Here is a 668-nt window from a genome sequence, read left to right on the forward strand (position 1 = left end):
CCCTATACGATAATCACCAGACTCAACGATGTCACATATCGGATCCAGAAGAGCCCTCAGGCAAAATTTAAAATTGTCCACATTCACCGTTTGGCCAAATATAACGATGATCCAGGAGTTACCTAATCGAGGCGATTAGGGTTTAGAAGGGGGGCAGTGTAACGGAAATGGCCTGGGGTACTTACGTTTGGAATGGGGGATCGAAATTCATGGTATTTTAGTAAATGGCAGCCCCATTTGGGCCCCATTTACTGTCAAATATGACACTGACAAGCGGGAAATTTCGCACCTGGGCTGGAGATTTCGCGAACCTTCTGGGTTACCTGGAGGAAACTATATGAGCGACCACGAGAACCATGGGAAGTCAGTGAAGTTACAGCTGTGCCGAGTGCAGAAGAGGTTAAATCCCGCGAGTCGGAAACGCGTGTTTTCCGTTTGTTATTGTTATTGTTTGTGAAGTTGACGTTAATTTAGAAGTTAGTTTGTTCCTGTTCCGTAGTTAAAGTTGTACCAAGTGGAATAAAAGTTGTAAGCAGAAGAAAGAGTTTGATACTCGGCCATCCACGGTACAGTTTTATATATATCACTATATATATAATATAGTAATGATTCACTATTTCTCTTCAATTTAGAGAAAAATTTAAAAAGTAACATGCTTCTTGTAGAAC

Source organism: Dendroctonus ponderosae, unplaced genomic scaffold, assembly GCF_020466585.1.
Source record: "Dendroctonus ponderosae isolate FM_Combo_2020 unplaced genomic scaffold, Dpon_F_20191213v2 Dpon_F_20191213_1, whole genome shotgun sequence".
NCBI classification, from domain to species: Eukaryota; Metazoa; Arthropoda; class Insecta; order Coleoptera; family Curculionidae; genus Dendroctonus; species Dendroctonus ponderosae.